This window comes from Podarcis melisellensis, assembly GCF_964234715.1.
Source record: "Podarcis melisellensis genome assembly, chromosome: 5".
NCBI lineage: Eukaryota > Metazoa > Chordata > Lepidosauria > Squamata > Lacertidae > Podarcis > Podarcis melisellensis.
Genome location: NC_138537.1, coordinates 2,966,150 through 2,982,758, shown reverse-complemented (window position 1 = coordinate 2,982,758; position 16,609 = coordinate 2,966,150). Strand labels below are relative to the sequence as shown.

Below are 16,609 nucleotides of genomic sequence, written 5' to 3'. Positions count from 1 at the left end.
CCGGCCCGGCCATTGGGAGGCGAGTGGCAGGCACGCAGCCCCGGCCGCCGCAGAAATACACACACCGAGCGAGGCCAGAGAGGCGCCCCCCTCCCTCTCCGGCCCCGATCCCGGGAGACGCGCCGCGGCAGGTGCCCAAAGCCTCGGGACCCGGCCGATCTCTTTTGGGGGGCGAGTTGCCCGGACATAAGTCAGTCGTAAGCTGGCTTTTTGTCTGCCCCCGAGAAAAGACAAAAAGGGCATTTTGGGGGGTGCGTGTTTTCTATCCTCTGCATGTTTCCTCGGGAGTAAGCCCCATTGAGGAAACCCCTTCACCCCGGCGCGCAATCCTATATATACACGCTTTGGTGGGTTTCGGAGCGCCAGCCGGTTGCATGTTTACTTGTGCTTGTTTATTTATATTTGGGTCGCCCGGTGGAACAAACAAACAAACAACCGTCCCCTCCTCCTCCTCCTCCTCCTCCGCTTCTTTCCCTTCCCCGGCTGCCCTTGTGCGCTTCGCCCGCGCGCACGCGAGGCCCTGGTCGGTGGAGCGGCGCCAGGCGAGCGAGGCGAGCTGGCGTTCTCGAGCGCCCGAAAGGAAAGAGACTAGAGGGGGGAGAAGGAAAAAACAAAACACGTTTCGGGGAACCCAGTTTTGCAAAGTGCTTGAAAATGAAAATAAAAATAAGAGGGTGGGGGGGGGAATTGAAAAATGCCTCCATGGCCAAAAAATATTAAGACCCGGTCACGATGGGACAAACACGAGCAAAGGCAGCCGCCGGCTCTGTGCGTGGAAAGGACTCGCGGAGAAGAGGTGCCCTGCTCGGCTCGCCCGATCAGCCCAACCACCAGCTTCCCCCAGAGCTCTCTCGCGCTCTCCCTCCCCGCCAGCTTCCTTCCACGGGCAGCCCTTCCCAAAAAAACAGCCCAGGAAACACGCGATCCCAACACAACAGCCACGATCCTCTCGGCAAAACGCCCCGCGCCTCCTCGCCTTTCCAAAATGAAACTGACAAGCGTCAAAACAGCCACCCTCTCTGCTCCCTGCAAGCAGAAATGGACCAGCTCAGGAGAGCGAGGCAGGCAGGCAAGCAAACCCCGCCGGGGAGACTGACAAGGCTTAAGAGCCAAGCATGGCTTCCCCCCCCCCTCCTGGTGACTCTGGGCGATTGGAGAGCAGGGGGAGCCCTGCGCGCCCGCCCGCCTGCCTGCCTTCCACCTGCCGCGCCAGGGAGAAGGAAAGAGAGGGGGTACACACACATACAACGCGAGAAACAGACCCCCCTTTGCAAAAGCACCGGCGCCGAACGGGACCAGAGCCTTCCCCCCCCCTCCAGCCACCTCCCCCTCCTTGCTCAAGAAAGCCCCCGATTTCCAGGCAACAAAAAAGGTGGCAATGGGATGGATGGAAATGAAAGAGGCGCAGCGCGCAACGGAGCCCTGGCACCGCCGCCGCCAGCATCTTGGCTGCGTTGCTATTGTTATTGCTCTCAATATTATTATGGTTATTATTCTGGTTATTATTAATCGTCCTCATCCAAAGAGGCACGGCGCAGGCAGCAGCAGCAGCAGCAGCAGCCCGGACAGCGGCAGCAATGCAAAGCAGCGAGCGAGAGCGAATCACCTGGTCTCCGCGCTTTCCTAGAAACTCCTTGCATCACCACTTCTAAGAACCCCAGTTCTAAGAATCAACACAGCTCAATTCTCGGAATTTGAGCGGCAGGCGCTACCATCGCGGGCAGCCCGGGGAGGATCCCGGGGAAGGGCTTTCTGCCAGGAGGGGCCAAAGGGGGCCCGGAACCCACTCGGGAACACCCCCGAGCTTGGAGAGAGACGAATGGAAAGGGTCTCCAAGGAGACCCCCGGGGAAAAACTTGCGGGAAGGGGCCAGGAGGGAGGCGCGGGGCCCGGACCCCCCCGTCGCCAATGGTAGGCTCCTCTCTGGCAGTCACGTGGGGACCTTGCCTACCGTGACGTCAGGGATCGGCCTCAATACAATGTTGCAGAGTTCTATTCGCTTTCCTCCCCCCTCCTCCCTCCCGCCCGCCTCCCCCCGCTGGAATTCTGAGAACTAATTTGCTTGGCGGTGACATAAGAGAAATCCGGGGATCCGGGGCGAATTCCATTTCGCAGCTTCGGTTCCCACCCCCCCATCCCAGCATCTCTTTAAGGGGAGAAGAAAAAAAAAAGCTTTAACAACCCCCCCTCCTCGTTCCAAAGGTTTTTGCATTTGCTTTCCAGGTCCTAAGCAGAGAGAGAAAGAGGGAGAGAGACCCAAAACATGGTGATAATAATATGCAGCTTTTGATGGGGGGGGTTGCTTTGACTTTTTGCTTTTTCTCTCCCCCCCCCCCACCGCCGCCAGCAATATTCAGTAGGAAAGGGGAGAAAAAGAAACGAGAGCAGGAGGAGGGCAAAGAGAGATCCTCGTTGCGCCGCAGGCGCTGGTGAGGGTGAAGAATTGGAGTAAGGTTCGTATTTTTAAAAAACTGAAAAAGGAAGAAGGGGGGGGACCCAGACCTGCAGTTTTTCGGGCTGAGAGCGAGGAAGAAGGAGAAGAAGCCCGTTCAGAAATAAGACACTTTTGTTTTGTTTTTCTTCTGTGCTTTACTGGGGAATTTTGCGTGTGTTTGTGCGTGCAAATACCTTGTCTCTTTTTTTTTAATTTATCGACAGTGCGTTTGTGGAACGTTGCTTTCCAGAGAGACCTGGGACCTGCCTTTTTGCTTTTTTGGAAAACATCTCCTCTGGGCTCTTGTGATTTCAGAGAAGGGGGAGGATTCGCTGCTGGAGAAACAAGGTCGTGGTTGGTTTGTGGATTCTTGTTTTTGTTTTTCCGTTCTAGATACTTTTTCTAGAAGTTTTTCAGCTTTGTGGGGTTCCCCCTCCGTTCCAACTGGCTCTTCTATAAATCGAGGACTCTTGATCAAACTCAATTTGCTGGGAGGACTCACTCGGCTTATCTTTCTGAAGGATTCTGGCGTGGTGGTTCGGTTCTGGGACGCTTCACTTTCCCCCCTTTCCCCTGTTCAGATTGTGGGCCTTCGGGGGCTCCCAAATGGACCAGCTCCTTTCAGTCCTTTGCAGTGGGGAAGGCAAGAGGAAAAGTTGCAGAAGGAGCCCACTTTGCTTATGGTGGAACCGCAAGCGGGCCTTGCAGTACCCACGCCTGGGTTGCAGCTGTGGGGTGGGCAGCTGGGTGACGGGGGAGGGGAGATCCAGACCCCCTTGTGCCCTGCAGGCTGGGTCATAGCAGATCTCTGGTTTTGAAGGGGAGTTGTGTGTGTTGGGGGGGGGGTTTCAATCTGGAGCAAATGTAAAATGAAACCAGGCTTTGGGAATCCCTAGCTGTCAAAACAGTTTTCTGCCTCGAAAGCTTGTCCTTGATTAGAAATGAGAGCAGTTTAATGCGGATCGTTCTGCGTGCTCCAGAGTCTCTGCAAAGCCTTTATTTTAAAGTTGTAGATTGAAAATTATTGCTAGGAATTTTTGAGGGGGGGATTATTTGTTCGCTTTGTAGCATTTCAGAACTGCCTGTGTGTTTGTGTGAAAAGGCCTCCCTTCTTTTTAACTGTTGAAGGAGACTTTAGACCTGGAAACGTGTGGCCTGTTGGGTTTTATCAAGCTAAATAGATTGTAAATATATATATGTATCCCTGCATGGCCTGGGAGGCGGCATGGAGGGGGAAGACGGTTTGCCAAAACTTTGAGGATCAAAGGTGTTGTTGTTCTTGTTTTGGAACTTATGACGATGCAGATGTCTTTCCGACTTTCACTGTACAGTATCAGGGCCTAAGCAGGATGCCGTCCTATCAAGCAGAGTTCTCAATTATTTGTTTATTTAATGATAATAAACCTCTAATTGTTATGAGATTGTGGGAGGATCTATAAATAGCTCAGTGACTCTTTCTCTCTTAAACTCCCCCCCCCCTTTGACAGAAGGGGGAGGGGAAGAGAATCAAGGAAGCTCGATAAACTATGAATGGAAATTTGTTTACAACAATCTCTCCAAGTTTGAATCACAGCACAGTCACACTGGCTAATCAAATTGCTTAGGGAAACTGATTAAATGACATGCAAATTGTTTGAAACACTCAGCTGTAACTTCAGTGTGTGTGTTTAATTCTCAGTATAAATATCGCATAGATCCTCTCAGATCTTTGAGAAAGGAAGAAATACATATGATTTGGGGGTTATGCACCTTCCAGCGATTAATGTCTTGCAGAGAATCCAGACTTTAAATGCAGTTTAAGAAAAACTGCAATTCAGGAACATGGATTTATCTCATTTTGTCGATTGCAGAGCAAAGGGCACAATGTTTTGGTGGATGTCTGCAAATAGAGCCATAAATCAGAGGGACGATTTGTCCTTGCATTTGTTTGTTTGTGTGCAGATAGATAACAACTATATTTACAAGTCATTATTTTCCTGAAAATAAAAATCTATATTTTCCTGAAATTTAAATCTCTCGAGTTTGAGGCAGTGAATGGGCTGTTCGAACGGTTTGACATTGACCACCTTAATGCTTTAGCACAATCGCAGTTTGAAGGGGGAGACAAAATTCCTATTGTGTTTCCTTGGAGTATGAAAACTCGTTTCAAATTCATTATTGCGAACCATGCTCCCACCCACTAGATGACAGGATGTCAGCCAATACAGAGCCAAAAAGAATATAAATGCATATGTGTGTTGTAAATAATGGACCAAACTGGCTGAAATTATTTACTTTGATGTCTGCCTGCGGCCCCAAGTAAAATGGACCTCAAGGCTTTGAGTGCGCCTCCTATTTGCGCTCCTCCCTGTGTGCCATCATCTGCCCGCAGCCTAATATTTCCTCCCTATAGGCTGATTTTAAGTGGGGAAGAAATGTATTATTCTTCAGAGCCATTCCCCTTCAGAGGTCAGAGGGTAGTGTTCCTAAAGTAGCCAGAGGGGGCACTGCAGAGCAGGAGGAAGAAGCCATGAATCGCCTTTGCAAATTCCCAGCTGGGTTTCAAGCGCTGTTCTCAAGGGACCAGATTCCTCCCCCTGCACCCCCCCCAAGCCCATCAACCCTGCAAAGCGAGCATCTTTTAGCAAGTGCACACAAACACACACATTGCACCTGCTTCCATGTTTTTAAAGCCTCGGTAGAGAGGCCCCGAGAAAAGGATCTGGGTAGGAAACAGCTGTTTGTTTATTTGCAATAGCCCCTCTGTGCAAAAGAGAAAAGAATGGGGAGGAATATCTGATTTTGCCATTTCCCCATTGCATGCTTTGAAGTCCCCGTGTCTGCAAATATCCCTGCAAGGCGTCATCTCCATAAGTATCTGTCAGGGATGCTTTAGCTGAGATTCCTGCATTGCATTGGGGCTGGACTAGAAGACTCTTAGGGTCCCTCCCAACTGTACGGTTCTATGATTCTAAGTATCTGGGAGGGTCCCCATCTCTGTTACACCCCATTCCCCACTTTGAAAGTGGAACCTGCCATTTTTAATATGGGAATCGCGAGACTGAATGCCCTCACACAGTTGACTGTGAGGGGGAATTGTCTGACCGAGATGAACAACGCCGAGAGCCCTGGAAAGGCACAATATAAATGCAAAGCAAAAGTGTATATGGGGCAACAAGGTATAGACAGGAGCCTTGATCGATAGGTGGCTATGGAATCCGACCACCCACCATGCATACTGGAGATGAGGGAGAAATTGAGTTCGGTTTTGCATTTAAAGGCAAACTGACCTAATTCGCACTTTCTGTGAATAATAAGCAAACCGAAAAGTGGAAGTGTCCTTCGAAATTTGCACTTTTCTGAATTCTGCAAGGCAGTTCTACAGCCGAGTAATGTGTACGGAAATGCATATCCTGGGGGCAAAGTATGCATTAAAGGCATACATTACTGGTTTTTTTCTTTCTTAAAGAAATCACAACGTTCTTTTCAATAGTAGCAAAAGAGAAAAATCATGGACAACTCTGGCACGATGCAATGCAACAGTATTACATACAATATTAAGTCTGCTATACACCTGGAAGCCCAAACTAAGTCACTAATATTTTCAAATAAAACTGCCATGAAGATGACTGAATCACTGGAGGCTCTCTAAACTCACCTCCGCCATTAATAAACTTTAAGAAGGGATATTATTCTTTATCAAACAAGCTGAGTTCAGTCTCCCTTTGAATTACCCAGCAGTGGTTAGATGTTTCAAGAGATGTTTCGATGTTTTGAGAGAGCTATACCTAATGCATTGTTATAACACATCTCTTTTACATTATATTGTAAATTACCCTGTGATCTTCAAATGAAGGGTGGTATAGAAAGTTAATTAATTAATAAATAACTGTTGGCATTTGCCCTTTAGATTTCCAATCCTTGTCTCACAGAAGCTAACAGCAGAACTGCCTGAGTCTTACGTGCTACTGCAGAATGTATTGGAGGGAAATGTTTTTGCAAAAAATATGTTTATTAGGCAGATCTGCATGCAAAATTGTGTATATTGGGAGATATTTGCAGTAGCTATGAATATTTATGAAAACTTTGAAAAGTGGTTTTTTAAAAATGAAAAGTGATATAGAAAGGTGAACTGAATTTAACATTTGCAAAAAATGAGAAACTGAAGGAAACTGAAACTGACCATGTTGCCCACCCACCCCTCCTGAAATACAATAAATAAGGTCCCTTATATTTTAAAATCTTAGTTCTGTCTCCAGCTGGTTCATCTATATATTTTCATCCAGCTCTCACTGTGGATCCTGCCCTCTCCATCAATTTTGCTTCATGCAGCTGAGGAGGGAATTTAGCTTTCACCCCAGGACCTGCCGGATAAGTCACTGATTTTCCCATATAAGTGAATGGAGGGGCTTTTGTTTCATCTGAGAGCAATCAGGAGAGAATGGGGTGTAGGACATCCACTGTGGCCAGGGGGGATGGGTTGGCCCTGCGTGCAGGAAAAAACCCACAACAACAACAACAACAAGTGGGCATCTGCTTTGCATTTGGGTTGGAGCTGCTATTTCTGATCGGATGGAAATTAAAAAAGGGCATATTTGAGCCTTGGCTCCCCAGCCAAATGGCTCATTCCTGCCTGCCCACTCCCTGGCCTCGCATTCGGAGAAGTTAGCCTGCTGTTTCCCTTCCTGGAAAAGCTCTGTGCAGGGATGGCACAAAACATTTAAGCCATTTAATTGTCGTGCTCTTAAGTGACCGTTCGATGAGCAGTCAGGTTAAAATGCCCATTGCAGGACCCCAGCAAACACCCTCAAAATAACCCTCCTCCCCAAAGCTTTACTGATCCAGCAAATGACTTAAACGCAGGAGCGTTCGATGATGCCATTGAGACGTGAGCATGTTTACTTGGAAGTAAATCCCAATGATTTCAACATGCCTTGGAGGAGCTTAGCCGGAGTGCTGCTTCTCGGAGCAGATTTACACTCAAATTCATCCCTTTAAATAAGCTGACATCCTGTCACTAAACTTGTTTTTTTCGATTGGAGGAATTAAGCAAATGAAGTGTCCTCTGAAGGATGGTGCCTAAATCACCAAAAAGGCACAGATATTTTGTAACGAGGGCCCTGTCACAGGATCTTTTCCTAAGGGGACGGAAGCACAGATTATGAAATACACATTTTTAAGTCACAATTGATTCTTACGGAACAATTCTGTTATGCTTTTGCAACTGCAAATAATTTCTATTTTGATACAGTGGTACCTCGGCTTACAGACGCTTCAGGTTACAGACTCCGCTAACCCAGAAATAGTACCTTGGGTTAAGAACTTTGCTTCAGGATGAGAACAGAAATCGCACAGCAGCAATGGGAGGCCCCATTAGCTAAAGTGGTACCTCAGATTAAGAACAGTTTCAGGTTAAGAAGGGACCTCCAGAACAAATTAAGTCTTAACCTGAGGTACCACTGTACCTTCTCTTGTTTCCCCTCACCCAAATTGTATGGTACAGATGCAGCAGATCTTTAGCTTGATGATCTCCGGGTGAATAACTGATGGAGTCCATTTTGCATGCCACAGTGCCCCCCAAAACTGAGAGCAGGGACATTGGGAGGGGCAAACAAGAGAAATCATGCAACTGTCTGGAACTCAAAAGAAGTGTTTGCACATCTCCAAACTTCAATCAAGTCCCAAATTGGAATCTCCGGCATTAGAAATCTGAATGTGAAGCTTTTCAAAATTGGAAACCCTAGCCTTGTGGGTGTCTTGCCGATTGCACTGGCAGGCATGAAATGTGAAATCCCGTAAGCTGTCAGCTGTCAAGTGCTAAATGCTGGGCCATGCTCTCCTAGCAAACAGCATTGCTTGTCAGCTATCAAACAGTGTCGACTGGCAGTCATCAAAAGGTTTGGAATCAAATAATCACGAGGCTGGTTTCAATGCAAGTTAAGAAATCTTTGGTGAATATTGCTTGGCAAATATTCGAGCATTCAGGGAAGAGTTAGCAGCCGTTTTGTTTGGGCCGCACTTTTGGCTGCACTTTTGGTTCTACAGCCGTCCCAAACCCGATGAAGGCTGTTCAGTCATCTCACAGTCCAAGAGGAACTGGCCTTAGATAGGGTGATCTCCAAGACCCTGAAGGAAAGCTGGTTCTTCACCACATGGTTTAAGGGCAGGAGCAACAGTAGAATAATGTGCAGTTCTAGGGAGCAGAACGAGTCCAGTTCCAAAAGAAAGCGAAGCCCTTCCAAACGGAGCAGGACAGCTCACGGGAAATTAAACTGGTTGCATGTTTATGCCGACTGCCGTCCTGTCCTTGGTTGTGCACCTTTCCCTCTCTGAGGTGGAGGCCTCACAGCAAGGCCCACGGGGTAACATGACAGCTGTCATTACATGCCATCAACCCTACCTTCCGTGGCAGGACATAATAGAACTTCTAATAAGTTTCTTCTTCTTCTTTTCTCCTTATTTTCAAAATTAACCTCCACCTACATTCCTCACTCTTTCCCCCCACAAAAACGAGAGAAGAATGCATATTTTAATAACCCAATTACATCTTCAATTGCAACAATTTTAGGGAGGGGAAACATTAACCTATTCAGGGAACACGGGCTCATAAACGAGCTCGATAAGTTGCCCTGTATCACATCTCTACTGTGGTTTAGAGACCCTCAAAGTGATTTATGTGATGCACAGAGGGAAAGGAGATTTTTCATCTCTTTCAGACCACAAAAATTATTTATGGGAAATTATCTCTGGAATTTTAATCCATGCATTTTTAAAAAAAATTAAAACTTTGATTTATATCCCACTTTTAGAAGCCAAGGCAATGTATAAGGGGTTCCCCGGAAGTCTCCCACCTGGATTATAACAAGAGGACATGTTTAGCATCTGCAATGAGGTAGCCTCATGAGTCTTCGGATCATATATTATTATTATTATTACTATTATTATTATTTCTGCGGATACTCAAAGGTATGCAGTACTGGCACCATTTTATCTGGAAGAGAAGCACTGGTTAAAAATGTGGCATTTACTGTAACGACTTCATGAAGAGTACCAGTACCATTTTTTCTAGAAGAAAAGCACTGGTGATTATTGTCCAAAGATATATAATACGGAATGTGTGTGCATATGTGAAACCGATAGTCATTCCTGACTGATTAACCCAGATTAAGAACAGAGTGGGCATATTCCATGATTATTATCTGGTGGGTATAAAACCCATCTGCCTTTGTCCTTGCACTGGTGAATATTATGGGCTACATTTTAATGGTGTCGGTTTTGTTTTTTTAAAAAATGAACGTTTCCTCTTTTTCTTCTTCTCATGAGCCCATAAAATGCAAACAAGGGCATCCACTCTTGTTATCCCCCTTCATCCCTCGATATGTCAAAACAATGTAACTATTGCACTACCAGATTTGTACTAGCTGCCTCTTGAGCATCCTAGCCAAAATGTGGATTGTTTGCACATTAGGGAGAGCCCTATTGCCTGCTATTTGACCAGTTAGTGAGCACTTCAGCCTTATTTTGCAATCGATCTAGCCTTCTTCTTCTTCCTCCTCCTCTTCTTCTTTTAAAAAAGTTTGGGGCTGGGTGGCGGCTTTCTGTACAGCCCCTGTGCTATTTCCAGGTCTGACATATAATTTTCTCCTGCTACTACGTTTCTTATTTGTTTGTTCCCAAGCGTCGGTATAATTCACAGCAGACTGCATGAGGTGTCCAAGATCTTATCTCCCTGATGTTCAGTTTTTAACTGCCTGCCTGCTTGCTTGCTTAATGTACATAAACATCGCATGGTCGTATAATTTTTAATTTTTTTAATATTATGTGTCTTCTGGTTTTATAGCATCAGCAATGCATGTAACCAAGCTGCTAGGGTTTGCTTTTCTGCTCCTTGCCTGGACTACAGATGCACTTAAATAATTAGCCGGGAGCAAGCCTCCAATTGATCTCCAAAACAGCATTACTAGTCTATAATACCAGTGACGGCAGAATTGTTTTGAGCTGGGTGGTGCACTAAAGCTGAACTTTTGCAAAAGCATCGTAATGTGTTCCTTCGTATGATGCAGCCCAAACTTTTCCAGGCCCCTTGTTCCCATAAGCTCATCTCCTCGTGCCCCTTACCCAACTCTATAAAAGGCATTATTCAGAATAGCAGTTTGCACAACTCAAGCAATACAATTCAAAAACAGTAACAATTAATTGCACGGTTATCCAAAATCCAATTAAAACTAATTTGTTTAATTCAACAAAATTGATGATCCACCTTTTCTGATAGTCATTTATACCTCCAGGACTGCCCCCCCTTGCCTCTTAACATCACCTAGGTTACTCCCCCCCCCTCGAGTGGTACCACCCAATTTGGTAACCAGTGTTTTAGATCATTTAAACAAGTGGACTGGCTGATTTAGATACATCCATCATTGCTTAACCCGGCGCTGAGTGTCTAAAGTTGGGAAGGAGAAGATCTGTACCTCTTCAGAGCTGCTTGGAGGGATGCAAATGTTCCCCATCCCAGATCCTATTGTCCTTGGGCAGGGGACAAACCTTAGGATCACTGCAGGGGACAACCTGGGTGCTGAATTTAGGACTTAATACATGTAGAACTTTGCATCTCCAAACAGAACCCTTCCTATGAGTAGACCCAGGGCCAGATTTAGGTTTGATGACGCCCTCACCTACTGAAGGGAATTGGGACCCTTTCTATGTCCAGCTGTCCTTTGTCAACAACAAATTGCCACTGTTTTTTGTGTTGAATGTATGCTACCTGGTAATTTATGGACCTCATAGGAGCCCACACAACACAAAACATTGTTGCTGTATGTAGGTTTTATTTTATTCGTCTTTTATATTTTGGAAATGTCCATCCAGAGGTTTTGTTTTTTTCCTTTAAATTTTTTGGGGGACCCCCAAGAGAATGGGGCCCTAAGCTATAGCTTGTTTAGCTTATACATAAATCTGGCACTGAACAGACCCCATCGTTTCCTTCCCCTAAGAACATGCATGTGTCACAAACGCCTTTCTGCATCGAGAGGCGTGGTTTCAGCATTCCTGGAAGTTAGGCTTTTTAGACCTGAAAACCCTTTGCTACCTCAGAGTTGTGGAAGCTAATTGTGGCTGCTTTGTGGGCGACAATCCCTTAAAAGCTTTTGTTTATTAGGCATGACGGCTTTTTTTTATTTTAAAAAAGGACTTCCATTTGCAGAGGCAGTATACCTCCGAAAGCCAAACGCTCAAGCACAAATATTGGGGAGGGGGCATTCTGAGGGCCCCACACCCTGCTGGCGGAGAATCTGCTTAGGCAGAAGATGCTGGATTCGGTGGCCAAATGGCCTGATCCAGGATGACCCTTTGGTTATTCCTACAAAGGAAAGGCACAGTCCTCTCCATCTCTCCAACTCAACTTTGGTAATGATCCATCCTGGGTGAAGTTCCACATGGAGTATTAAAATCTGGGAGGATGTAGGCAGATTTATATAAATAAATTTCTGCTATTAGAGGCCAGCCATTTGTCCTGAATGATCCTGTATTTCCCCATCTATAAGACGCCCCCCATGTATAAGATGCCCCCTATTTTGGGGGACTCCGATTTAAGAAAACAGGGGGAGATACTATCCGTGTATAAGACAAGCCCAGATTTTGAGCATTATTTTAGAGTAAAAAAACCACATAGTCTTATACATGGAAAAGTACGGTATATTGCCAGGGTGAATATTCCATCAACACCTCATTTCCCCCTCTTTCATTTCCCTCTCTCTGTTTTTTTTTGCCAAATGTAGGAATACATTTAAGCTTAACCAGTTGGACCGCTGGTATTCAAAGCTTTGGCAAATTGCCCTTCTGGAAAAGATATCTCAGAAACTGAAAGTATCTAAAGAACTTGATGGCCTGATTTTATTCCATATACAAATACTGAGGTACTACCAGCGTATGCAAAGGTCTGGCTCATTTAAGACGAGATAGAACCTTTATTCTTAATAATTATGGGACCCACACCAGTGGAGAATGCTTTTATTTTAGAAATCTTTATTATTTGCGAAGGGAATCTTTGCATGAGTTAATATATTATTATTTCTTCGGAGCCTCCCTGTACCTTTGTGCCCTTTCAGACTGTGACGCTTTGTGGTTTAAATGTCTGATTCTTTGTCTTTCTTCTTCTGTTTTTGTTATGTTTGCCCTTTGTTCATAAATCAATAAAAGAAAATAAATCCGGAAAGTGGAAAACGCAGCATTTAGAAATTATAACAGAAATGTGTTGGAAATATCAAAATACCATGGCTAGTTTTCCAGAGCTCAATGAATAAACATGAGATATATTGACAAAACTGTATCTTCTCTTGTCTTCTTTTTCTGAGTAAAATTATTTCTGCTAAGTTTTGGCATTTGCGTGACGTGCCACAGTTTGACAGATGGAGATGTACTGCAACACCGATTCTTTGCAACGATTATCTTGGTCGCTGCCTGAAGCTTGGGGAATCAGTAAAGGAGTTGTGCTCTGCCTAATAAATCTAAATAACCCAGCCAATAGATCTGACGAGAAAACCCGCAGTCTCATTAATTTTATTTTCCTTTCAACTGCAATCCTACTCACACCGATCTGAGAGTAAGTCCTATCGAACTCAGCGGGACTTTGGAATAAACATGCTAATTTCTAAACTCAACAATATTGTGGTCCGTTCTACAGATGTGTAGGAAAACTGCAAACAAACAGTTGTACCACCAGGGTTTATTAAAGCGCTCTCTGTATATTTTATCCAATTCATGCGGTGCGAAATGCAAATTGGCAAAGCATCCCACAATGGCTTTTCTCTAAGGGAAATTCCTTCGTGAAGTTCTTGCACAACTCTGATCCCATAATGTTTCTCCCCCGCACAATGTCCTATTTCGCTGGACATTATTTCGAGACAGATAATGATGTTAGTACCATATATTATAGTTGAATAAAACTTTGATCGTACCGCTTTGAATTCTGTGCCACAGTTAATCACTATGTATCAATTGAGCCGAGGGAGGACCAAATCCCATTTACTCTCTGATCATTAAGGGTATCTTCACATTCAAATTATTGAAGCCAGCAGGGATTTCCCCTTCCCCTCGCAAAATGCGTAATCAATTGATAACCGATTAAGCAAGTCCTCTTTTGAAATACACCCTTGACTCATCCCATCCCAAATTTTCTTATCCAGTGTGTGGTGAAATCCATTTCCAATTTGATTTATTTACTTCCTTATTTTCTTTCTTTCTTTCTTTCTTTCTTTCTTTCTTTCTTTCTTTCTTTCTTTCTTTCTTTCTTGCAATAACTGGCACAAAGGCCAGTTGTGCCCAGGGAGGAATTTCATGATTCTCAGAGACTTATTCATTTATTATTTCATGTATTTATTGCATTTATATCCTCTTCTCCCCCCCCCCAACAAGGAGCTCAAGGTGGAAATACGTGCCTTGTTCCCCTCCTCATTTAATCCCCACAACAGCCTGACAAGGTAGGACAGGCTGAAAGGTGGAGACTGGCGCCCACGGTGACACCCAGCGAGCTTCATGGCCCTGGCACTGGTATCTCCCAGCCCTTAGTCCAACAGATCTAACCACTACACCACACTGCCTCTCTCAACAGAGGCAAATAATTGCTCACCTTCTAACATTGTGTATGCCATCAAATGCCAGCAGTGCCCTTCAACTCTCTATAATGGACAAACAGGCCAAACCCTACGCCAAAGGATAAATGGAAATAAATCTGACATCAGGAATCACGACAGAGAAGCCAGTAGGAGAACACTTCAGTCTCCCAGGACATTCAATACAGGATCTCCAAGCAGCTATCTTATTACAAAAGAATTTCAGAAACAGGCTTGAAAGAGAAGTTGCTGAATTACAACTTATCACTAACTATGGAAAACTATGGAGAGATCTGGTCTGAATAGAGATATGGGATTCCTGTCTCATTACATATGCTAATCATCTGCATACTATCCCTTGCTTTTTCCTGTAGGACTAATTGCAGTCGTTAACAGTCATCAACAGGTTGACCATACCCATTGAGTTAATCACCCATCTCGTAAAACCCCACCCTCCCACTATATACACTGTTTCAGTGTATCTAAAGAAGTGTGCATGTACATGAAAGCTTATACCCAGAACAAACTTAGTTGGTCTATAAGGTACTACTAAACAATTTTTAATTATTTTTATTCCAGAGGCAAATAGTTAACCAAAGAGAAAATGTGCTTCCTGGTTCTGTTCAGATTTTGTGGGGCGAGGGAAGTGACGCTGAGCTTAAAGAGCCCTACTCTCGAGTAATTCCACAACTTTGGAGACCCTTTAGAGGTGCTGGCTTAAAAGAAGACTATGGATGGCTGTGATATGTCCGGTTATTATTTATAGATAGCATTTATGTGTCCCAAGTCTGCAAGGTTTATAATAGCAATGCACACGTCCGCACACAGACACATACAAACTCAGGTCACAAATTTGGGAAATCCCCACTGGAGAAACACTGTCAATCAAAGCAGACAGTTCTGGACTAAGATGGATCAATGGATTTGATTCAGGATACGACAGATTTCCATTTCCAGTCATTGCATTCTTAAACTTGCCCCTTACCACTAAAACAGAATGCTTCAATTATATTTGATATTTCCCTAAGCAAACCATGGTGATATTTCAGCTCCCTTCTTCTGTTGCAGATGATGGAGGCATCTTAGCTGAATACAATTATCAATAAAAACAAGACAGCAGTGACTTTGTATTTGCTATAGGGTCCTTTCGGGTCGGGGGGAGCTCTCCGCAAGGCGGTAGGGCTAAGTATTTCATCGGCTGCAGAGAGTGTTTTGCCAGATGTTAACGACTGAGATTTCAAGAGCATGGACCTGAATGCAAAATCTGGGCTTTCTTAAATAGAGAGCATCTCTCGAGGCACATTTATCTCAACAGTCACCATTCTGCCTAACCACATAAACTACAGGCAGCAATCTCCCGGGACATCTTCTTGAACCCGGTTTTTCACCTCGGCAATGAAAATCCCCTAAACCGATTGCCGGAGAGCTATCGTAAGAGTTTTGAGGGCCTGAATGCATATCAAATTCCATCGTAATTCTTTTTAACTCTTGGAGGGTTTAGAATGAATAAAATGTATGAATTGTATTAAATGAAAAGTAAAAATAAGTAATATTCCTTTTTAAAATAAATAAATATATACAGGATTTATGTAATAGCTCTGTCCTAATCTTACTGATGCTATAAACTGGAATTTAACTTTTAATACTTGGTGGCATATTTATTCATGATTTCAGGCCGTATGCAGTGTCAGCCCTACTCAGAGTCAGCCCACTGACTGTAAGCGAGCAATCCCTGTGCACAAGAAAGGGGCATAGAGCAAAGTGTCGTAAATTAAGCTGGCGTAAATTTACACCGGATCCAAACCCCAGTCACCGATGGGGCTACTAAGCCTGGCAGACAGAAAATGAAAACTTTTAAATCGTGCTCTGCTCCGTGACTCCTCTGAATGGGCTTAGGATCCGACCTCTGTCGCCATCTCTAGTCCTGCCTCTTTCATGCCCCCTTTGTGGGGGGGGGACTTACGCCAGCTTTGGCTCAGCACAGGAAAAGATCGTTTCCGGATCAGGTCCACTGCCCATCTAAACATGCATCGTGTCCTCACAATGGCCAAGCAGATCTTGCTCCAAATGGGCCGTGATCGTCCCCAAAATCGGTGCCACTGGCAGTGGTGCTTCTCCAACACTGGAGGAGGTGGCGATCAGGCAGGGCACCCATGGGTGTGACACCTTGATAGCTTCTGCTGCCTGAAGCAGGGCCAGATTTAGGTTTGATGAGGCCCTAAGCTCCTGAAGGTAATGGGGCCCTTGATATGGATAAAAGCCCCTCATCCAAACAATGACATCAATGCAGGCAAGGGGGAAAAAAATCATTTTCATTTTTATCATCTACAATGATATTTATTTATTCATTTATTTTACTCATTATTTATTTATTTATTTATTTATTTATTTGTTTGTTTGTTTATTAGAAGACATCTGAAGGCAGCCCTGTTTAGGGAAGCTTTTAATGTTTGATGCATTACTGTATTTTAATATTTTGTTGAAAGCCACCCAGAGTGGCTGGCGAAGCCCAACCAGATGGGCGGAATATAAATATATTATTGTTGTTGTTGTTGTTGTTGTTGTTATTATTATTATTATTATTATTATT

The 16,609-nt window shown here is 44.6% G+C and overlaps 1 protein-coding gene and 2 long non-coding RNA genes across 4 annotated transcripts in view; 2 read left to right on the top strand and 1 right to left on the bottom strand.

Annotated features, from left to right (window-relative positions):
• Positions 1 to 16,609, top strand: part of LOC309370000 — an 81,516-nt gene that overhangs the window by 11,346 nt on the left and 53,561 nt on the right. The window lies entirely within an intron of this gene.
• Positions 1 to 16,609, bottom strand: part of BCL6 (BCL6 transcription repressor) — a 74,988-nt gene that overhangs the window by 30,954 nt on the left and 27,425 nt on the right. Inside the window, exon 1 of one of the 2 annotated variants that reach the window (XM_081910973.1) lies at positions 1,607 to 1,694. The exons of the other annotated variant lie outside the window; for it this stretch is intronic. The gene's annotated coding sequence lies outside the window, so the exon portion shown is untranslated. Of the gene's footprint in view, positions 1 to 1,606; positions 1,695 to 16,609 lie in introns of those variants that run through there. 2 annotated transcript variants of the gene reach the window in all.
• LOC309369967 lies at positions 1,932 to 11,585 on the top strand. Its single transcript, XR_014168288.1, has 2 exons — positions 1,932 to 2,782; positions 9,223 to 11,585. It is a non-coding gene; the product is annotated as an uncharacterized lncRNA (long non-coding RNA).